The sequence below is a fragment of the Panthera onca genome, chromosome X, assembly GCF_046562875.1.
Source record: "Panthera onca isolate mPanOnc1 chromosome X, mPanOnc1 haplotype 2, whole genome shotgun sequence".
Lineage (NCBI taxonomy): Eukaryota > Metazoa > Chordata > Mammalia > Carnivora > Felidae > Panthera > Panthera onca.
In genome coordinates this window covers 86,857,850-86,881,275 of record NC_138357.1, presented here as the reverse complement: position 1 = coordinate 86,881,275, position 23,426 = coordinate 86,857,850, and the positions used below count along the sequence as shown (strand labels likewise).

General features: G+C 41.2%; 1 long non-coding RNA gene across 4 annotated transcripts in view; it reads left to right on the top strand.

Annotated features, from left to right (window-relative positions):
* The window catches only part of LOC145713622 (uncharacterized), a 171,952-nt gene that overhangs the window by 4,619 nt on the left and 143,907 nt on the right, over positions 1-23,426 (top strand). For 2 of the 4 annotated variants that reach the window (XR_014136653.1, XR_014136654.1), the window contains exon 2: positions 6,429-6,475. The exons of the other annotated variants lie outside the window; for them this stretch is intronic. This is a non-coding gene — a long non-coding RNA (uncharacterized LOC145713622). The remainder of the gene's footprint in view (positions 1-6,428; positions 6,476-23,426) is intronic. 4 annotated transcript variants of the gene reach the window in all.

Genomic DNA, 23,426 nt, shown 5'->3' with positions numbered 1-23,426 from the left:
CTGTTCCTTGTTTGCTGAGAGTTTTTGTTAGAAATCAGTGTTGACGTTTTTAACATGCTTTTTTCTGACTCTACTGAAATGATCATATCATTTTTTTCCTTTTCATTTGTTAACATGGTGAAGTAACATTGGTTTTCAAATGTTAAACCAGCCCTACATTCCTGGAATAGACCCTAGCTCTCATGATGTATTATCCTTTTAAGATATTGTATTTTTTTAAAGTTTATTTTGGGAGAGAGAGTGAGTACATGAAGGGGCAGAGAGAGAGAGAGAGAGAGAATGCCAAGCAGGTTCCACACCATGTGGGACTTGAGATCATGACCTGAGCTGAAGTCAGATGCTTAACTGACTGATCCACCCAGGCACCCCAATATATTGTTTTATTTGGTGTGCTAAAATTTTAAAATTTTGTGTCTATGATTACAAAACATTGGTCTGTAATTTTCTTTTCAAATGTCTTTTAAAAAAAAGTTTATTTATTTTGAAGTGGGGTGGGGGGCAAGGGCAGAGAGAGAGAGAGAGAGAGAGAGAATCCTAAGCAGGCTCTGCACTGTCAACCCAGAGCGTGACGTGGGGCTAAAACTCAGAAACCGTGAGATCATGGCCTGAGCTGAAATCAAGAGTTGGATGCTTAACTGACTGGACTGCCCAGGTGCCCACTCTTTTTGAATGTGTTTGTCTGATTTAAAAAAAAATTTATTTATTTAAAATTAAGTGAGTTAGCATACTTTGTCAGATTTTTGTATCAGGGTATAAAGCTGGCCTCATAGAATGAGTTGGGAAGGATTTTTTCCTTTTTAGTGTTATGGAAGAATTTGTGTAGAATTGGTATTTTCCCCCTTAAGTATTTGGTAGAATTCACCAGTGAGGCCATCTAATTATCTATTTCTTCTTGACTAAGCTTGGGTAATTTTTCTTTTGATGAATTTGTCCATTTCATCTCAGTTGTCAGATTTATTGGTGTAAAGTTGTTAACAATGTTTCCTTAATTATCCTCCTAATATGTGTCAAATCAGTGGTGACATCACCTCCATTCCCAATATTGGTCATTTGTGCTGCTCTCTCTGGTAATTCATTGCTGACTCTTGCCTCATGCCTGACTCGCCCCAAACGAGGGGCTCCGCAGCCAGCCCTGTAAACTGGCCTGTGGATTATCTCCCTCTAGTCCTCTGTCTCGCTCTGAGCCTCGCACTTGGGAGTGTGAATGGAACAACCTGCTCTTCTTATGCTTCCTAAAATTAAACTCCTTCATATTTTCATCCCAGCTAGAGTATGGGCTCTCTTAAAGCAAGAAGAAGGGTTGACATCCCCCTTTTTTTGTTACATCTCTCTTGGTGCAGTGTAATGCTGACCTGGGTACACAATAAGTACACGATGCATAAGTGAGGATTGATCGCTCCCTCCTATAATAAACATATGGTTTCTTTTTAACGTTTATTCATTTTTTTGAGAGACTGACAGAGACAGTACGAGCAAGGGAGGGGCAGAGAGAGAGGGAGACACAGAATCCAAAGCAGGCTCCAGGCTTTGAGCTGTCAGCACAGAGCCCAATGATGTAGGGCTCAAACCCATGAACTGTGAGATCATGACCTGAGCTGAAGTTGGACACTCAACCGACTGAGCCACCCAGGCACCCCTGTTTTTTTTTTTTTTTTTTACATGACCCCGTTAATGTCCAAGTTGAAGCTTTCTCCTTCAATATAAAGCGTCCTGTTTCACAGCAGTTGCAATGGGATTCATGAAGAATATTATGAAGTGTGAGTTGATTTAACTTAAGACATCATGGTTGCTGAGTGACAGTCATAAAGTTAAAGGGAATTTCAGAGATGACATATTTCACTTTGAAGGAGGATGCATGGGACAGTACAGGGAACCAGACTTTGCAGCTTTATGTAAGTTCAGTTGAGGAAGTTAAAAATTCAGCCTCACTCCTGAATATTTGAACTGGGCATTAGATTGTGTCCTAACCTTCATAGATATCCAGTTTCTGAGAAAACGAGTCTTTTTAAGACAATGAGAAGACACCTGTGTGAAATCTGTTCCTGGATGCATTCAGGGACTCTGTTGAATCCTCAGGCTGGGGCTGGGCTGCTGTTATGGAGCCTACAGTAAAACAGGAACTTCTGGTTCCAATTGCTTCTTACCAAAGCCTCAAAACACTTAAAGGAGGTGAGGTGCTAGCACCCAGAAGAAAAGAGCATTTGTGCAGGTCAGAGCATGGGACTGGACAAATAGCAGAATAGGCAGCCACAGAGGAAGGCATTGCTGATCTCTCGGTGACATCCTGAAAGGCTAGATCCACCTGCAACATGCCAGACACCTACTTGGTACAGTACAGTGGTGGGGAGGAAAAGATGTATCTGTCATGCTTTAGTCCCTCCAGGAGGGATAAACCATCCCAGGCAAGCATTCTGTGAGTAACCATTTGATCATTTCGACAACCAGGGCTTTGGGAGGACAGAACTGGTTGGTGCTTTTGAGCCAGTCCCTGAAATGAGTTCCCATGCAACATCTCAAAATAAATAACCAGTCAAGTGGGACAGTAGTAACTTCCCCAAGGAGAGATATTGGGTGTACCAGATAACATGAGCCTAGCTAATTCACCATTAACAATTTCCCTGTTATTCAGGTATTCAGTGCAGGATTGTGCTAACTGCTTCTCAGGAATGCTCTTAATCCTCACAACATCCTTTGAAGAGGTAGGGGACATTATTACCCCTGTTTTACACATTAGGAACCTGAGGCACACAGAGGACATGTGACTTGCTTCCAGGTCACACTGTTAGCAGATGATGGGGCCAAGGCTCAAACCTTCTCCATGTCCTGAAGCCACTGTCCTTCCTTAATAGTAAGGATCAGCTCTTAATAAGCACCTGGGCTCCGTTACATTACCTAATTCATTTTATCATCACCACAACACTATCAGGCATGTGTCATTATTTTCTCATTTTACAGAAAGAAAAACTGAGGCAAGAAAGGTGAGGTAACTTGCTCAAAGTTTCACAGCTAATAAATGGATTGGAATCTTGGCAGTCTAGTGATGGAGTCCAAGTTCTAAGCCCCATTCATGTAATGCCTCTCAAGGGTCACATTACATGAAATGTTTGCCTAGCATCAACTGCCCGCTCTGCAGCATAACCTGAGTGTTAAAATATGCCTTTGCCGAAGTGACCATGGGATTCCAACTCTGATGAGTTCTGCTGCAAATCACATTACTGGTTCATTTGCAGAGACAGGTCTAGAACCTTGCCTTTCTGATGGGGTATGGTGGGGATAGCATGTAGAGAATAACACAAAGGCCCTAGAAAGGCCCAGCTGTTCAAAAACCTCTCTCTCGTCTATCTCCAATGATACTCTTGGATTACTCAAAGATTACTCTTTGGATTAAAACCTGTCTCCCTAAAGATAATAACTGAAGAAGAAATATGGTGCCATATTTATTCTCTAGTTGACTGTGGTCACCTTGCTGAATTGGCCCTGAGGGTATGGGACACAGAACAGGACATTCTGTATGGGACGAGGGTAATGGGGAGGTTCTAGAAGGAAAGACAGGAGGGAGTGAGTAGGGCACTGGAAACTGAGCAGGAATAGTGAAAAGGGAGAGGAAATCTGATAAGAGAGGAAAGATGGTCCCCTCAAGGAGGACAGATAAGAGGCCTCCAAATACTCATTGTTTCCTCCATCATCTCCCCATGGCCTGACCCTGATCTTAGGAAGCCCTCATGCCCAGGACTCAGCTAAACAGCTGGGGAGTGGAGAAACATCAGTGCCACATGGCATCAAGAGCCGGTTGTGGAATGAAACAATAAAACCACCTTCTTCCTATGGGAAGGAATTTCAGGCATCATCAGCTGGTGGCTTGTTTTTTTTTTTAATTTAATTTTTTATTTTTAAAAATTTACATCCAAATTAGTTAGCATATAGTGCAGCAATGATTTCAGGAATAGATTCCTTAGTGCCCCTTACCCATTTAGCCCATACCCCCTCCCACAACCCCTCCAATAACCCTCAGTTTGTTCTCCATATTTATGAGTCTCTTCTGTTTTGTCCTCCTCCCTGTTTTCATATTATTTTTGTTTCCCTTCCCTTATGTTCATCTGTTTTGTCTCTTAAAGCCCTCATATGAGTGAAGTCATATGATTTTGTCTTTCTCTGACTAATTTCACTTAGCATATTACCCTCCAGTTCCATCCACGTAGTTGCAAATGGCAAGATTTCATTCTTTTTGATTGCTGAGTAATACTCTGTTGTATATATATATACCACATCTTCTTTATCCATTCATCCATCGATGGACATTTGGGCTGTTTCCATACTTTGGCTATTGTTGATAGTGCTGCTATAAACATTGGGGTGCATGTGTCCCTTCAAAACAGCACACCTGTATCCCGTGGATAAATGCCTAGTAGTGCAATTGCTGGGTCTAGGGTAGTTCTATTTTCAGTTTTTTGAGGAACCTCCATATTGTTTTCCAGAGTAGCTGCGCCAGCTTGCATTGCCATCAACAATGCAAAAGAGATCCCCTTTCTCCGCATCCTCGCCAACATCTGTTGTTGCCTGAGTTGTTAATGTTAGCCATTCTGACAGGTGTAAGGTGGTATCTCATTGTGGTTTTGATTTGTATTTCCCTGATGATGAGTGATGTTGAGCCTTTTTTCATGTGTCGGTTGGCCATCTGGATGTCTTCTTTGGAGACGTGTCTATTCATGTCTTTTGCCCATTTCTTCCCTGGATTCTTTGTTTTTTTGGGTGTTGAGGTTGATAAGTTCTTTGTAGATTTTGGATACTAACCCTTTATCTGATATGTCATTTGCAAATATCTTCTCCCATTCTGTCGGTTGCCTTTTAGTTTTGCTGATTGTTTCCTTTGCTGTGCAGAAGCTTTTTATTTTGATGAGGTCCCAATAGTTCATTTTTGCTTTTGTTTCCCTTGCCTCCAGAGACGAGTTGAGTAAGAAGTTGCTGCGGGCAAGATCAAAGAGGTTTTTGCCTGTTTTCTCCTCGAGGATTTTGTTGGCTTCCTGTCTTACATTGAGGTCTTTCATCCATTTTGAGTTTATTTTTGTGTATGGTGTAAGAAAGTGGTCCAAGTTCATTCTTCTGCATGTCGCTGTCCAGTTTTCTCAGCACCACTTGTTGAAGAGACTGTCTTTATTTCATTGGATATTCTGTCCTGCTTTGTCAAAGATTAGTTGGCCATACGTGTGTGGGTCCATTTCTGGGTTCTCTATTCTGTTCCATTGATCTGAGTGTCTGTTCTTGTGCCAGTACCATACTGTCTTGATTATTACAGCTTTGTAGTATAGCTTAAAGTGTGGGATTGTGATGCCTCCTGCTTTGGTTTTCTTTTTCAAGATCACTTTGGCTATTCGGGGTTCCATACAAATTTTAGGATTATTTGTTCTAGCTCTGTGAAGAATGCTGGTGTTATTTTCATAGGGATTGCATTGAATATGTAGATTGCTTTGGGTAGTATCGACATTTTAACAATATTTGTTCTTCCTATCCAGGAGCGTGGAATCTTTTTCCATTTTTTTGTGTCTTCATCAATTTCTTTCATAAGCATTCTGTAGTTTTCAGTGTATAGATTTTCACCTCTTTGGTTAGATTTTTAAAAAAAATTTTTTTAACGTTTATTTATTACTGAGAGACAGAGAGACACAGAGCATGAGCAGGGGAGGGGTAGAGAGAGGGGAGACACAGAATCTGAAGTAGGCTCCAGGATCTGAGCTGTCAGCACACAGCCCGACGCAGGGCTCGAACTCATGAACTGTGAGAACATGACCTGAGCCAAAGTCGGTCGCCCAGCCAACTGAGCCACCCAGGCGCCCCTGGTTAGATTTATTCCTAGGTATTTTATTTTTTTTTGTGCAACTGGAAATGGGATCGATTCCTTGATTTCTCTTTCTGTCGTTTCATTGTTGGTGTATAGGAATGCAACCGATTTCTGTGCGTTGATTTTATATCCTGCAACTTTGCTGAATTCATGAATCAGTTCTAGCAGTTTTTTGGTGGAATCTTTTGGGTTTTCCATATAGAGTATCATGTCATCTACAAAGAGTGAAAGTTTGACCTCCTCCTGGCTGATTTGGATGCCTTTTATTTCTTTGTGTTGTCTGATTGCAGAGGCTAAGACTTCCAATACTATGTTGAATAACAGTGGTGAGAGTGGACATCCCTGTCTCATTCCTGACCTTAGGGGGAAAGCTCTCAGTTTTTCCCCATTGAGAATGATGTTAGCATTGGGTCGTTCATATATGGCTTTTATGATCTCGAGGTATGCTCCTTCTATCCCTACTTTCTTGAGGGTTTTTATCAAGAAACGATGCTGTATTTTGTCAAATGCTTTCTCTGCATCTATTGAGAGGATCATATGGTTCTTGTCCTTTCTTTTACTGATGTGATGAATCACGTTAATTGTTTTGCAGATATTGAACCAGCCCTGCATCCCAGGTGTAAATCCCACTTGGTCGTGGTGAATAATTTTTTTAATGTATTGTTGGAGCCGGTTGGCAAATATCTTTTTGCGGATTTTTGCATCCATGTTCATCAGGGAAATTGGTCTATAGTTTTCCTTTTTAGTGGTGTCTCTGTCTGGTTTTGGGATCAAGGTAATGCTGGCCTCATAGAAAGAGTTTGGAATTTTTCCTTCCGTTTCTATTTTTTGGAACAGCTTCAAGAGAATAGGTGTTAACTCTTCCTTAAATGTTTGGTAGAATTCCTCTGGAAAGCCATCTGGCCCTGGATTCTTGTTTTTTCGGCAGATTTTTGACTACTAGTTTGATTTCCTTACCGGTTATGGGTCTGTTCAAATTTTCTATTTCTTCCTGTTTCAGTTTTGGTAGTGTATATGTTTGTAGGAATTTGTCCATTTATTCCAGATTGCCCATTTTATTGGCATATAATTGCTTGTAATATTCTCTTATTATTGTTTTTATTTATGCTGTGTTGGTTGTGATCTGTCCTCTTTCATTCTTGATTTTGCTTATTTGGGTCCTTTCCTGTTTCTTTTTGATCAAAGTGGCTAGTGGTTTATCAATTTTGTTAATTCTTTCAAAGAACCAGCTTCTGGTTTCATTGAGCTTGGGGTTTTTGCAAGGGGAGTAGCAAGTTGGTGCTGGCTTCTGGAGGTCTCACAAACTCCACAGGCAAAAAGCTCACTCTTCTGGATGCCCAGAAGTCTGGCTTTTCTCAACACCAGAAGTGGCAACAACACGGAATGGATTTCTGACTTTAGTTGCTGCTGTTTGCAGCCCATACCCACATCCCATACTGTTGTGAATATGGATCAGGTGATGTGCATTTCAGTGGCATTTGTTAGCAACAGCGGCACTAGGACATCAGCCTTTGCAGTGTTCTAGGTCTTGTTCCACTTCATGAGTTGCTTGGGGAGGAGGGTTTCTGTCTTTAGACGGAGGGACCCCAGACCAACATGCCATTTACAGATATTCATGTCCAGATGCAGAGGGAAAGGCACCATCCCACCTGACCTCATCTCGGTGGAGCTGCCCTTGAGACCCTGTGCCTGGGCCCCAGTGCTCCAACTCTGATGTCTGGCTGAGCCCCATGCAAATATACAGACCCCAGCTGGGAGTGGGGCCCCTCAAATTCTCCATCTTCCCATGGAACTCTTTGAAGCAGAGTTGAGAACTATATATTTGCCAGAACCTCAGTTGCTTCAGTAGTGTCACCATCTGAGACCACTGTTCATTTTTCTGCTATTTCTCAACCTCCTAGATAAAATTTATGGAATATATCTGAACCTCAATTTTATTTATTTATTTATTTATTTGTTTGTTTGTTTGTTATTTATTCAAAATGTTTATTTCTTGAGAGAGAGAGAGAGAGCGAGAGCGAGCCTGAGCAGGGGAGGGGCAGAGAGAGAGAGAGAGGGAAACACGGAATCCGAAGCAGGCTCCAGGCTCTGAGCTGTCAGCACAGACCCTGATGAGGGGCTGGAACCACCACAATTGCAAGATCATGACCTGAGCCGAAGTCGGATGCTTAACCGACTGAGCCACCCAGGCACCCCTGAAGCTCAGTTTTAAGTAAGACACCTGGGCTGTTATCCAGGTGATGCAAGTGAGAGATGGCCTTCTAGGTATGCCTTGGATACTGTGGTTACTGTTCAGTTACCCACTTCAGCTCTTCATGAGCCTCTTCTAATGCCTTGATTACTGGGGATCTGGGGGCAGGGTACTGAGTAGACTGGAGGTACAGGGGCTTGGGAACAGATTTGGGGTTCATAAGAGAGTAATGTGAACCCACTGAACCAGCAAAAGGGGAAATTATCCCAAGCTTCAACTCAAGGTTTACTTCAGTTTTATTAAGCCACAGCAATGTCTACTAGAGTTCACTCTTGCCATGTAAATACAGATTAAATGTTGTTTTTTCAGTTATATAAAAGTTTAGAACAATGTACTTTTAGGACGTAATCTTGCTTTACCATTCCTGTAAGTTGCAAGTTTGACTTCCCTTTGGAAATTGCACAGTGCTCTTAAAAAATATATTGTAACCTTAAATTTTGTAACCACCTGTGTTATAATTGACATTCAATAAATTGCACATATTTAAAGTGTAGGTGATTTTATGAGTTTTGGCATATGCATACACCTGCAAAACCATCCCCATGATCCAGACAGTGAACATATGCATCACCCCCAACAGTTTTCTGCTGTCCCTTGGGAATCCCTGCCTCCCACCCACCCTTTCCACCAACCATCCCATTTCCAGGCAACGACTGTCTGCTTTCTGTGTGTATTTCCTAGAATTTTATATAAATGGAATCATACTGTATATATTTTTTCTCGTCTGGCTTCACTCACTCAGCATAATTACTTTTAGATTTATCCATGTTGTTGCTTTGATGTGTTAATTGCATAGCCCCATCTAGCAAGTCTTAAGTTTCCAATTTTACACTTTCATTCCTTCCTTCCGCTGAAGGCTCTGACAACTTTTACAATACACACACCCTTGGGAAAGGTAAAATTTAGGCATTATCAACCATCCAGGTGAAGATCTTGTCAGAACCTTTTTCAGAGAATTGGTTTTGTTAGAGGTGTGATAGAGGTAAGGTGAAAAGAATAAGTCTCCTAGAAAAAGAGACATGTCCCTGAGGGAAACCAACAAAGCAGGCAAGGGAGGCTCTGACTCCTGAAAACAAATGTTTCCAGCCCTGCAAAATTGTATGTGTCTGCGAAGCACAATAAAAGGAAGTGCAATAAAACAAGGTACGCCCATAGAGAGAGCTGGCTCCATACAGGGCTTTACTCAGTTAACTTCAGCTTGCCTGTCACAAAATTTTTCCATAGGCACTTGCCCTCATGTAGTTACTGTGAATACTTGCCTAGCCTCACCAGATCCCCTAACTTTATAATGCATCTTTTGTATAAATATATTTTGACAAATAAACTTGCTGACTTGTGTATGCATTTCATGTAAGGTCTCTTTTTAAAGCATGGATTTAAATTTTCTAGACTATAAAATATGGATGTTTCTTTACCTTCTAAATTAGGTACTTTATTTACAATGTTAAGATAGCCCCTGTCCATTTTGTAGAACCATAACTATCATTAAAAATTGTTGCATAAATATTTTCAAGAGCTCTGACTATAATCCTGAAGTGGTTTCTAACCGTTGTGAGAGGGAGGAGCTGATCACTGCTATAAACACGAATTCATGCATTCTAGCGGCCACTTTAGCCCTGAGAGACCAGGTCCAAAAGATGTGAAGCAACTCCTGAGTCCCATGGGTATATGGGGGTGAGGGTGGGTAGCAAATACCATAAAAAACCAACAACAACAAACCTCGATGAAAGTATTAGAACAGTCATTTTTATTTTATTTTATATTTTATTTTATTTTATTTTATTTTTTATTTCATTTCATTTATTTATTGAGAGAGAGAAAGAGAGGGGGGAGAGAGAGAGAGAGAGAGAGAGAGAGAGAGAGAGAGAGAGAGAGAGAGAGTCCCAGACAGACTCCATGCTTAGCACAGAGCCCAACACAGGGATCAATCTCATGACCCTGGGATCATGACCTGAGCCAAAATCAAGAGTCAGATGCTCAACCAACTGAGCCACCCAGGTGCCCCTCATTTTTATTTTAAAGCACTTACCCTTGATCAGGGTATCTTAGCCAAGGCTCTGTTGACATCTTGGGCAAGATTTTTCTTTGTTGTGGGGCCTGTACTGTGCCTTGTAGGGTGTTTAGTAGCTTCCCTGACCTCTACCCACTAGGTGCCAGTAACACCTCCCTCGTTGTGACAGTCAAAAATGTCTCTAGATATTGAATATTCCCTGGGGGACAGGATTGGCCCCTTGCTGTCTGTTGAGAACCATTGCCTTAGAGTGAAAGATTCTAAAATTTTAAATTTGAAAATAAAAAAGACAGCTTTATTGAGATGTAATGCATAGACCACACAGCCTTTTAAAAGTGTTTTTTAGGGGTGCCTGGGTGGCTCAGTTGGTTAAGTGTTTGACTTCGGCTCAGGTCATGATCTCATGATCCATTAGTTTGAGCCCCATGTCAGGCTCTGTGCTGACAATTCAGAGCCTGGAGCCTGCTTCAGATTCTGTGTCTCCCTCTCTCTCTGCCCCTCCCCTGCTCATGCTCTCTCTCCCTCAAAAATAAATAAAACATTAAAAAAATGTAAAAGTGGTTTTTAAATGTCTTTACAAGGTCAAGCAGCCACTACCACAGTCTAATGTTAGAACAGTTTTGACCCCCCTAAAAGAAACCTCATGCCCATTAAAAGTCAGCCCTTATTCCTCACCACCCCAGGCAGCCACTAATCTATTTTCTGTCTCTATGGATTTGCCTATTCTGGACATTTCATTTAAGTGAAATTATACAATATGTGATTTTTGTGACTGGTTTCTCTCATGTAGCATAATGCTTTCAAGATTCACTGGCTTTTTAGCATGTATCAGGACTTCATTCCTTTTTAAGGATGAATAATATTCCATTGCACTGGTAAACCACATTTTGTTTATCCATTCATTCATCGGTTGATGGACATTTGGCTTACGTCTACCTTTTGGCTATTATTAATAGGCTGCTATGCACATTTGTGCACAGACTTTTGTGTGGACATCTATTTTCATTTCTCTTGAATGAAAGGGATGGAATTACTGGGTCATATAAAACACCTTTAAAACAGCAAATTCTTTTTTTCAAGATATATCTTAAGGCAAACCCAAAATACAAGATAAATTGAAATTCAGTGTTTGAAGGGAGGTTAGCTGGAGCTCCAGAACCCTGCCTAGGATGCCCCTTGACAACCCTGGTGGCCCTGAGATGTCTCCACAGAGCATGGGTGGGGGCAGAGGGAAGGTACAGGGCAGGGTTCCCGGGGACACAGCCTGCATTTCTGTGCTTCAGAGACTTACAGAACCTTCCAACAAATTAAAAAAAAAAAAGAATGATTAGTAACTAAGCTCACAACTTTCATCAAGAAGGAGAAAAGCAGGGGTGCCTAGTTGGCTCAGTTGGTTAAACGTCTGACTCTTGGTTTCGGCTCAGGTTACGATCTCACAGTTCGTGAGTTTGAGCCCTGAGCTGGGCTCTGTGCTGGCAGTGTGGAGCCTGCTTGGGATTATCTCTCTCCCTCTCTCTCTGCTCCTACCACCCCTCTCAAAATAAATAAATGCATTAAAAAAAAGAGAAAATCAGTCTCTTCCTCCATGCTGCCTGTGGAGGTGGCAGCTATCTCCTACTCAGCATCATGGCCACCCTTAGAACGCTTGTGAAGCCCAAGAGCATTAAAAAGAGGACCAAGAATTTCATTTAGCACCAGTCAGACCAATATGTGAAAATTATGTGCAACTGGCAGAAACCAGAGGCATTGACAATAGGGTGCACAGAAGATTCAAGAGCCAGATCTTGATGCCCAATATTGGTTATGGGACCAACAAGAAAACAAAGACTATGTTGTCCAGTGGCTTCTGGAAGTTTCTAGTCCACAATGTCAAGGAGCTTGAAGTGCTGCTGATATGCAACAAATCTTACTGTGCTGAGACTGCTCACAATGTCTCCTTCAAGAAGAGGCAAAGCCATTGTGGAAAGAGCAGCCCAGTTGGCCATCAGAGTCACCGAGCCCAATGCTAGGCTGTACAGCAAAGAAAATGAATAGACAGCTTATGTGCATATTATATTTGTGTTAATAAAACCATAAAACTGAAAAAAAAACAAGAAGGAGAAAATCACAAAACAATTTGGCAATCGCTGTGTGCTTGTTTGTGTCTAGGATACCTCCATGTTTAGTCTCCCATATTAAAGCTTTATTCTTCATCTCCTCCAGGCCCCATGTCTTGGCTTGCAATGTGTTTCCAGTTTGCTGTTTCCTGTCCAGGTCCAGTTCTACCATCTGGATCTCTACTTTTATTTCCTCACTCCATAATAATCACAGGTCCCTTAATTGGTCCTTCGGCAGTCTCCTTCTAGTTTTTCCTTCTCTGGCCTATCTAGTCTGCCCCAGCGAGGCGAGGCTTTGGAACAGCATTGCTGTGATTTGTTCTCCACCTTTTGGTCAATGACATGAATTCAAGTTAGTTCTATTCTATTCTATTCTATTCTATTCTATTCTATTCTATTCTATTCTGTTCTGTTCTATTCATTTATTTGTTTATTTATCATGCGCAGAATTTACTGTGCTGGGAATTCTGGAAGGGTTCCAGATATACATCAGAGTCCCTGTGTTTCATTCGGACAGATAAGGCAGTTACAGTAGTATGTGGTAAGAGCCATTGGAATGGCACAAACACAAAAATAGTTAGCGATCTTTTCTGGCGGGTGAGATTGTAGATGACTTTGCGAATGGGACAGCACTGAAGAACTGGTAGGAATTCTTTATATGGAGATGGCAGTAGTAGGGCATCTGGTGGAGAGGATGGCATGAATGAGGGGATGGAAATAGGAAAGCACAGGTGATATAAGAGTCAAATAATTGAAGTAGATGAGTAATGGAAGATCAAGTAGAGCAGTTATGTAGACCAAAGAGAGTGGAAGGCTTTGAAAGCCAGGCCCAAGGGTTTGAAGTTTATGTAGTGGACATTGTAAAACAAGTGATGTGGGGTTTCTCTGCTATTTGTAGTTTTCTTGACCTATTGTTAAGAGATGCTATGATGCAGTTGAAAGGGTTTTGATGCAAGGCTTTGGGGAATCCATGAACTTCTGTCTTGAACTCTTTATGATTTCTTCCAGTTGCTTTATCTCTTTGGGCTGGGATTTCCTTGTCAATAAATCAAGGTGTATGGAACAAAATGATCTTCCAGCATCTCTCCTCCTGATTTTAAGCAGGGACCAAGAAGCCCTGATGCTATTTGAAGAATTAGGATGTTGGGCTAAGGGCTGTGGAAAGATGGCAAGGATCATTTGTGGGATTTCCATGGAAAAATGAGTCCTATTTGGAAACACTGGAATGGCACAAAAACAGACACATAGACCAATGGAATAGAATAGAAACCCCAGAACTAGACCCACAAACGTATGGCCAACTAATCTTTGACAAAGCAGGAAAGAACATCCAATGGAAAAAAGACAGTCTCTTTAACAAATGGTGCTGGGAGAACTGGACAGCAACATGCAGAAGGTTGAAACTAGACCACTTTCTCACACCATTCACAAAAATAAACTCAAAATGGATAAAGGACCTGAATGTGAGACAGGAAACCATCAAAACCCTAGAGGAGAAAGCAGGAAAAGACCTCTCTGACCTCAGCCGTAGCAATCTCTTACTCGACACATCCCTATTTGGAAACACTGGAAAATAAGAAAATATTTGTTTATAATCAACCCAACTTTCCTCTTGCACCTATTTTTCCCTTTAGTGGCTTCCTTCCCACATTTAGTATAGAAGATTATAAAATTATTCAGAGATGAAGCACATGTGCTTTGCCTCATCTTTATGTCCCTAGTGCAGAGCACAGTGGCTGGCTCTTAGCCTCTCAGTAAGACTGCTATAATTTCTTCCAATTTCTATCAAAACCTGCTCTCCAGAAGGAAAAATGTAAGCAAATTCATACTAAGGTATAAATGGCTGATAAACATTTAAATTATGACATATATACTAATGGAAAATTTTCTTTTTTTAAATGTTTATTTTTGAAAGAGAGAGAGAGAGAGGGAGAGAGAGAGAGAACGAGCAGGAGAAGGGCAGAGACAGAGGGAAACACACAATCCAAAGCAGGCTCCAGGCTCCGAGCTGTCAGCACAGAGCCCAACGTGGGGCTCGAACCCATGAACTGTGAGATCATGACCCGAGCCGAAGTTGGATGCTCAACTGACTGAGCCACCCAGGCGCCCCTAGAAAATTTTCTTATAAGGAATGGGATAACCCTTTGCTAAAAACAAAATCCAGCTCTAATAGTGGCATACATAGAACTGAGGGAAGTTTCACAATGGTAGCGGTGACATTTCCAGCTGGGTTCCCAGTTACTATTATCCTTTTTTTTTTTTTTTTTTTCCTAAATGGGCCCCTCAGTTTCCACCTAGAGGCTAAATCTTGCCTTATTCTCTACAAATGATGTCTGTTCTCAGTGAAAATTTCAGGAGCTCCGTTTTAACATTCTGGGAGCTCAACATTGGGCTCTGCTTACTTCTAAATTGATTTCTGGGTCTTTATAGCCCATTTCACAGAACTGGGCTTCTGTCTTATTTCTTCAGCTTGGGTATCTGCCACAATGATGTATACCCTACCCTGGATGATCCCGGATTAGAGCTCTGTGCTTATCTCTTTCCTGTATGTCCTAATACCTTTCCCCACTGACTACCCATGGAATCAAGTTTTGGCTTCCATAGCCAGTCCAGTGCCCACAGTTTTGCCCCCTGTTGTAAGATGCACCTGAGCTGACTGACAACTTGCTTAGGCTTCCAAGAATCACCATTTATATGTAGCCTGCTCTTTGATACTCTGCCACCATATGCTGAGAGCTAGCCAGAATTTTTGGCACTTAAACTGGATCTTCCTCTGCCACCTCACTCAACTCACCTAACTACTGACCTGTACTGCCCTCTGTCATTTGTTCCCATAGCTCCTGGGTGTTACATCCATCCTGTCTGCACATCTGAAGATGAGCCAGCTCCCTTATGAGAAGGGTTCAGTGAGTGTACTTCTCGGTTATGGCTTGTCTCAATTGAACTTATGTTGCCATGTCCTGGAAGATGGCAAACAAGGGCCCATTTATCTGGAGCTCCTGATGCCAGACCCTGGAGATAATAGCCTATCCTGCCAGGTTATAAAGAAAGCCACATGGCTAACATCTTCCTGTGGGAGTCACCTAGGCAACTGAGGCTGCCTTGTTGCCACGAGATAACAGTTTTCCATATGGATACTTTTCTCTAGTTGGACACTTTTTACTTGATTCAGATCTGGTTTATATTTCTCTAAAATTCTCTTCCTTGATACATAGGAAAGTAGACTTAACTTCTGACTATGATCTTCCATATCTGCCTCCTCATGTTATATGCTTATTGCATTCAGCTTAAACAGAAATGAATTTGATTGGCAAAGGGACCATTTATCTGAACAGAGAAGGTAGATTATTTTATGGTATAATTTCAGGCATTCACAGAAAATTTGTATACCCAAACATTACATTGATGTTAACTGCACCATTATTATTTCCATCTAAGCCCTTCAATGGATGTAGCTCAGTTTTTATCCTATGTTTTCAAAGACTCAGAGTGACTTAGATAGAAGGAAATAGAAACAAGGTAAAAACTATAGTTAGTAATTATTATGACTACTGTCCTTTTGGATTCTCCCTATCATACATCGATGTTTTTAGAGGAATTATTGGCTTGCACAATTGGGAAATGCAGGCTCTATGCTTTGAGGCACAGCTGGATCTAGGGATTCAAATAACATTATCAGGGTTCCCCCATGTTATCTTCCTTGGTAGACAAAAAAAGTTCTCCAAGAGGACTCTGGTTGGCTGATTTGTGTAATGTGACTTCTTTTTATCTAAATACTATGCCTAAGAAGGAGGTTGATGTGGATTGGCCAGCTTAGGTCACAGGAGGCCCAGCCTAATAGTCAGAAGGGGCAGACTTCTTTTGGGGGATATATTTCTTAATTTTTTTTGTTTTGAAATAATTATAGACTTGCAGGATATTGCAAAAATAGTACAACTTCATCCTTACCCATCTTCTCCCAGTGGTGACATCTTACATAGCTGTAGTATAATATCAACACTAGGAAACTGACACTGATGCATTACTGTTAATTAGACTATATACCTCATTCAGTGTTTACCATTAAAAAAACTGCATTTGTGTGTGTGTGTGTGTGTGTGTGTGTGTGTGTGTGTGTGTGTGTAGTTTTATGCCACTGCCACAATCAAGCTCCAGAACTGGTCCATTACCACCGAAGAACATCCTCATGTTACATCTTTGTATTCACTTTACCATGAACCCTTCTTCAGACTGGCTAAACCATCCTACATTCACACCAGCAATGTATGGAGATTCCACTTCTCTGTGTCCTCACCAGCATTTGGTATTTATCACTATTTATTTATTTCAACTAATAGGTGCTTAGTGATATCACATCGTGGTCTTAATTTACATTTCTGTAATGGCCAGTCATGTTGACCATCTTTTCAGATACTTATTTGCCATCCATGTCTCCTTCTTGGTGAAATGTATGTTCCTGTCTTTTGCCCAGTCTCTAGTTGGATTATTTGCTTTTTTATTGTTGTGCTCTTAGAGTTTTTTTGTATATCCTAGATATAAGGCCTTTGTCAGATACGGGACTGGCAGATATTTTCCCCCAGTTTGTAACTTGTCTTTGCATCTTTTTGACAGGGTCAATGGAACCAATGTCTTTAATTTTGCTAAAGTCCAGTTCATCCACTTTTCCTTTTAAGGATTGTGCTCTTGGTGTCAAGCCTAAGAACTCTTTACTGAGTCCTAGATCCTAAAGATTTTTTTCCCTATGTTTTGTTTCTAAAGCCAGTTTCACATTTTACATTAACTCCATTACCCATTTTCAGTTAATTGTACAAAGTTTGAGGTTTAAGTCAAGGTTCCTTTTTTTTTTTTTTTTTTTTTTTTTTTTTTTGCTTATGGCTATCCAACTGCTCCAGCACCATTTGTTGAAAAGGCTATCCTTCCTCCATTGGATCCATTCAATTCTTTTCACATCTTTGTGAAAAACCAGTTGGGTGTGGGAGCACCTGGGTGGCTCAGTTGGTTGAGCGTCCGACTTCAGCTCAGGTCATGATCTCCCGGTTTGTGGATTCGAGCCCCATGCAGGGCTCACTGCTGTCGGCATGGAGCCTGCTTTGGATCCTCTGTCTCCCTCTCTCTCTACCCCTACCCTGCTTGTACTATCTTTCTCAAAAATAAACAAACATTAAAAACAACAGTTGGGGATGCCTGGGTGGCTCAGTCATTTGAGCATCTGACATCAGTTCAGGTCATGATGTCACGGCTCATGAGTTCAAGCCCCATGTTGGGCTCTGTGCTGACAGCTCAGAGCCTGGAGCCTGCTTCAGATTCTGTCTCTATCTCTGTCTGCCCCTCCCCTACTCATGCTCTGTCTGTCAAAAATAAATAAACATTTAAAAAATTAAAAAATAAGGAAATAAATAAGAAATATCAGTATAATAACACCACCAATAAATAGAGGTAAATAATTTAAGGAAATAGTTAAAAGGGTTGAATGTGGTTGCCTCTGGGGAATGAGAATGAAGGATGGATAAGGGCAGAACAAAGAACTGTGTTTTTAAAAGTCTTAGAAAGTATCACTAGACTTTTAGAACTTTATATTGCTTGATAGAAATATAATTAATAAATCTAAAATTTACAAATAATTATTTTTTATTTCAGTTTTCATCAACTCTGACCACTGGAATTTTCTAGAGAACTTTTTAAAATATCAATTTTCAAGCCCACCTTATACCAATCCAGCTGGGTCTGGGCTTCAGGCATCAACATTCAAAACTTATTTCACAGGTTATTTGAATGTGTTTCTGGGGTTGGGGATGGCTGGTTAGAACATATATTATCAGTAGACTTTTGTGGCAGTGAGAAAGGTAAAACATGAAGCTCTTACCATCTTAAAGTCAACCAGCTAATTGGAGATGGGTGGATCAGGCACTTTTGGAAGGCCCTGCTTGAGAGAAATCAAACACAGGCTAAATATTTATAGATGGTGAAACAGAGAGAGCTAAAGGAAGAGAGTTTAGGAACTTCTAGGTCTACCTCATGTGATTAAAACTAACAAGAGGCTATGACAATTTATATTTTCTAAGTGCATAGAGAGAATAAAAGCAGAAGGGAAAGAAGAAAACATAACTCCTAAATTTAGAATCATAGCATTTTAAAAACTGTACAATTCAGTGTTTTTTAGTATATTCACAGAGTTGTACAACCATCACTACTAACTGATTCTAGAACATTTTCATCATTTCCCAAAGAAACTGTGTACCCATTAGCAGTCATTCCCTATTCCCACCTCCTCCCAGGCCCTGGTAACCACTAACATATTTTCTGTCTCTATGGATTTGCTTCTTTTGACCATTTCATATAAACAGGATTGTACACTATGTAGCCTTTTGTGTCTGGCTTCCTTCACTTTGCATAACGTTTTCAAGGGTCAACCATGTTGTACCATATATTAGTACTTCATTATGGCTGAATAATATTTTATTGCATTGATATACCACATGTTGTTTATCCATTCGTTGGCTGATGGACGTTTAGTCTATTTCCATTTTTGGTGACTGTGAATAATGCTGCTGTGAACATTCATGTACAAGTCTTTTGTGCAGACATATGTTTTCATTTGTCCTGGGTATATACCAGAGAGTGGGATTCTGGGTCAAATGGCAGTTCTGTTTTCAAATTTTTGAGGAACTGCTCTGCTCAACTGTTTTCTACTGCAGCTGCATCATTTTACATTCCCACCAGCAATTTATGAGGGTTCCCATTTCTCTACCTCTTTTGTTGACACTTGTTATTATGTGTGTTTTAAATTACTGCCGTCCTAGTGGATATGAAGTGGTATCTCGTGGTTTTTATTTGCATTTCCCCTGATTACTAAGGATGTTGGGCACCTCTTCATGTGCTTGTTGGTCATTTGTGTATCTTCTTTAGAGAAATGTCTATGCAGGTCCTTTGCCAAATGACCATCTCTGTTGCAACCTGCTAGGCAGGTCAAACTACAACCTCTGCTGCAATTGGTCCCAAACCATCAGGATTTCATCAACGACTGCCAGCTTCCCTGTTTTTGACTCCAGCTTTCAACTCAGCACTCACCAGAGAAAGCCAAATCTGCTTCACAAGCCAATCACATAAAATGACCTGCTTCTTGGGGTGCCTGGGTGGCTCAGTAGGTTGAGTGTCCGACTCTTGATTTCGGCTCAGGTCGTGATCTCATGGTTTGTTGAGTTCAAGCCCTGTGTCTGGCTCCGTGCCGACAGTGCAGAGCCTGCTTGGGATTCTCTCTTTCTCTCTCTCTGCTCTTCCTTGCTCACGCACTCTCTCTCTCTCAAAATAAATAAATAAACTTTAACAAGATACCCTGCTTCTTATTAGCCCACCTCCAGCTTTTCCTGCCAACAGCCTCCAATCAGACCTGAGAGACTTAATATGCAAATGGGCAATGACCAGACACATATACAAATAGAACTTTGCCCCACAATCTGTAGCAACCTGCGAAGGAAACCAGCCCCTTATCAACAATAAATAACCCAGGAAGCCAGTCTGCTATAGATCAGATTTGCAGGAAGTCAGGTTGCTATCTCTAGTGACAATCCAGGAAACTAAACAATAACTTCTGTAACAACCAGCCCCAAATGGCCAGGACTTGATTAATAACTGGCAAGCCTCCTTCATTTTTTAAAATATTTATTTATTTTTGAGAGAGACAGAGCATGAGCGGGGGCGGGGGGGAGGGAAAGAGAGAGAGGGAGACACAGAATCTGAAACAGGCTCCAGGCTCTGAGCTGTCAGCACAGAGCCCAACGTGGGGCTTGAACCCATGAACCATGAGATTATGACCTGAGCTGAAGTCAGACACTTAACCGACTGAGCCACCCAGGCACCCCAAGCCACCTTCATTTTTGTCCCTGCTTCCAAATTAGCACCAATGGGAGAAGGCTAAATATGCTCCCCTAACCAATCATCCAGGATGCCCTGCTTCTAGTTAGCCTGCCTCCCCATGCCAGTGGCCTCCAATCAGGGCACACCTGAAGCCTTTCCTTTCTTTACTATAAAGCTTTCCCTCTCTGTCTGCCTTTGAGTCCCTGCCAAAAAGCAAGTGACAGTGTCTGACACCTTTGCTATCACAAGCTCAGAATAAATGGCCTTTGCTTTTCTCATTTGGTCTGTCTTCATTTATTTCCACAGGGCATACCTGAAGTCTTTCTTTTTTTTTTTTAACTATAAAACTTTCCCACTCCCCTGCCTGCCTTTGAATCTCTACCAAACATAACTGATGACAGCTGACTGTCTTGCTACAGCAAGCTCTGAATAAATCGCCTGTTTTTGTTCTCATTTGGGTGGTTTTCGTTTATTTTCACAGTAGTGTTGCCAGATAAAATATAGGATACCCTGTGAAATTTGAATTTCAGATAAACAACAAACAATTTTTAGCATAACTGTGTCCCAAATATTGCATAACTGTGATTTGCTAAATCTAGAACCCTAAGCATATGTAAAAACGTAACTCCACACAGAATTCTCAGAGAGGAGCATCTTAACACAAGGCAGCTGAATAATTTTTGCTCAGCGGAGCCCTCTGGTTTGTTAAATGCCAATTAAATGACATTTCTATTTTCTGTTTTGTTGTGTTTCTGTACCAGAAAAGAGCTTATCCTCCAATCAGTACATGCTTTGATTTGCCTTTATCAAGCTGGGAGACTTTCAAGTTACTGTCTGGTTTTCAGCCTCAGGCAATACAAGGCATTTTCTTCTAAAAGTCCTTTGCTCCATGTGTGTTAATTAGAGTTGTTTCCACGGTCTCTGCTGCCAGTCTCCTCTGCTCTTCAGTGCGACTAATGTCGAGTTGGTTGCCCAAGTCCCTGGAGGTTCACGCAGCCTTCATCGCTGATTTATTTTTGTCCCAACCAGATGGCTCTAGGTTCCTGTGACTGCACATACAGGAGTCTTTTGGATTATCCTGTTTTTCTTTCCCAGTGCTCAAAGTAAGGGTCGATCTTCAAGAAGCTCATTTGTCAGTAAGATAAGCTATTCACCATCGCTGCTGCCCAGACACTGTAACCAAAGTTATTAGATTTAATATGTTTTCATAAACTCCATAGAAAAAGTGGAAGGGCAGCAGCTGACATGGCTCGGCAGAGAGGAAGGGGACTCTATAGGCGGCACCAGAGGCTCGACTGAGCCCTTCTTCACCTTTAAGGAGGTGGACATGAAAAAGATAAGCAGACTATCTTTAATGAAACTAATACATGTGCAAAGTTTAAAGAAACAATAAATCAAAAGTGACACATGCAATATTTCACTGTGAGATTAAGGAATTCATCCAAAGGGAACACTAGGCTTTTATTAAAAAATAATCTCCATACATTCCCACACAATGAAAGCTCTCTTACATCAGCCCAGGATCAAGCTGAATATGCTCTGGTTAGTTCAGGTTTTGAAAACTTGAAAAACATGCAGGAAGCCACCCAATATAAGATTTGTGGCTTTTATTTTATTTTATTTTATTTTATTTTTTATTTTATTTTATTTTGAGAGAGAGAGCGGGAACAAGTGAGAGAGAGAGAGAGGAAGGGAGAAAAAAAGAGAGGGAGGGAGGGAAGCTGGCTTACCTGGGGCTTGTGTTTTTTTTACCTGAAGCTGGGCTGGAGCTCACCAGAAGCGGGCTCGTGCTCACCCGATGCGGGACTTGAACTCACCAACTGTGACACCATGACCTGAGCTGAAGTCAGATGCTTAACGACTGAGTCACCCAAGTGCCCCAGATTTGTGGCATTTAAACTTACACACATGCATGTGTGCACGTGCACACCAGAACACATATAATCCAGGAATTATGAATTACTATTGTCAGGTGTTTCAGTAACCAAAAATGTTTACTGTTCAAAATGCTGAAGGACTCACAATTAATACAGATTGTCAGATGACTGGTTCTCATTCCTAGATGGGTTCCTCTTATGGCCTACCCACAGTGCAGAAGCCAAGTGGACTCTGGAACAGCAGGGGGAGCTACTTGGCCTTTATCCTCGAGAAACCGAATCAAGAATTCCTGATTTTGGGGGTCTAGCTAGACTACTCTGTGCCTTGTTTTGGCTGGCCTTAGGAAACTCAAAGGCTAATAGTGTGCTTGCCTCATAAGCCAATTAGAGACTTTTGCCTACAAAAGCAATTATGACACACTGCTGTCTGTGAAGAGTGCTGTATAAAGGCAAAAAAATGTGCATTGAATGACTCTGGAAATACTTTCCTAATTTAATCTAGACCGTGAAACTGAGAAAGGCAGTGGCAGATGAGTTCTGCGTGTGTTTGGGGGTGGGGGTGGGGGTGGGGAGGGAGATAGGGTACATTCAGAGTAAATAAAAGTACAAGCCAGAAAGAGCAAGAAATGTTTATGAAATTGGGAGTAAAGTGGGTGTTTTCCAGCATGGTTGTAAGAGGGGATATGAGAGAATGAAGAATAGAAAGGCAATGTCAACTACAGTGAAGAAAAATCACAATAACAACTACTATAAATAAATTTCCTGCTTTGGATTTGTGAAGTGCTTCTCACCAATTACCACATATAAAGTACATAACTTTCTGAAGTGGGTATTGTAATTCTTATTTTATAGGTGAGGAAACTGAGGCACAAAGTGCTTATATCACTCAACATTTCAACCTAGGGTACTGACCTGTAACATCATCTTGAGTAACTCTGTTGGGCACCAGAAGGATTATCTGGTCAGTCTGACTCTGCTCTTCCACACCTTCATGCCTTCTTGCATTAAGTATTGTCACCCTCCTTTGCCCTTCCGCAGTTTATTCATATTGTTAAGTTCCACCATGGCCATATTCTTGAAGTATTGGTTCATGTGTATTATATCTCCACAACTCATATTGTTTCTTTAAAGAAAGGGATCTTGTCTGTCCTTTCGTATCTTCCCCAGCACGGGAGCTTAACACACACAATGGTTAATTGATTGATTAGGATTCCACTAAGCATTTCACATAAGTTCCTTTCTACTTGTGACACTTCTTGAGTGCCTAATTGAACACCTTCATCATCAACTTCACCTGGGAAGGCAGCTTTTCTGCACCTGTGCAGAATGCAGTGCTGGGCACTGGAACTTTGGTGATCTCACTCAGTTTTCTCTAGGTGTGTGTTGTATGTTCCCATTTTTCAAGATAAGGAAACTGAGGCTGATAGAGGTTAGGTAATGTGTCAAAGTGCTAGAGTAAGCAGTTGGTTAGGTTTTAACAGGATGCTTGGAGGCTGACAAA